Genomic DNA, 615 nt, shown 5'->3' with positions numbered 1-615 from the left:
TCTCTCCAGCCTCCTTAAGATATTTTTTGGGCAGATATTTTTGTCACAGCAGTGAGAAGAGTTACTGATGCAGCGCCAGGCTTAATCTCTGCCTTCCAGACATGTGCACACACATGTACTCACACCCCCTCTGCCTTCCACACACGTGCACACACACACATACTCACACCCCCTCTGCCTTCCAGACATGTGCACACACATGTACTCACACCCCCTCTGCCTTCCAGACATGTGCACACACATGTACTCACACCCCCCCTGCCTTCCAGACATGTGCCCACACGTGTACTCACACCCCCTCTGCCTTCCACACACGTGCACACACACACACATACTCACATCCCCTCTGCCTTCCAGACATGTGCACACATGTGTACTCATACCCCCTCTGCCTTCCAGACATGTGCACACACATGTACTCACACCCCCTCTGCCTTCCAGACACTTGCACACACATGTACTCACACCCCCTCTGCCTTCCACACACGTGCACACACACACGTACTCACACCCCCTCACATCCTCACCAGTACATGCGCCAGCAGGCACACGCACACTCACTAAGAATGTGTCTTCATGGTAGTCATTTTAGACCGATGCTTATGCTCTTTTAAT

Source organism: Apodemus sylvaticus, chromosome 11 (genome assembly GCF_947179515.1).
Source record: "Apodemus sylvaticus chromosome 11, mApoSyl1.1, whole genome shotgun sequence".
Taxonomy (NCBI): domain Eukaryota; kingdom Metazoa; phylum Chordata; class Mammalia; order Rodentia; family Muridae; genus Apodemus; species Apodemus sylvaticus.
Note: the sequence above shows the minus strand (reverse complement) of the source record.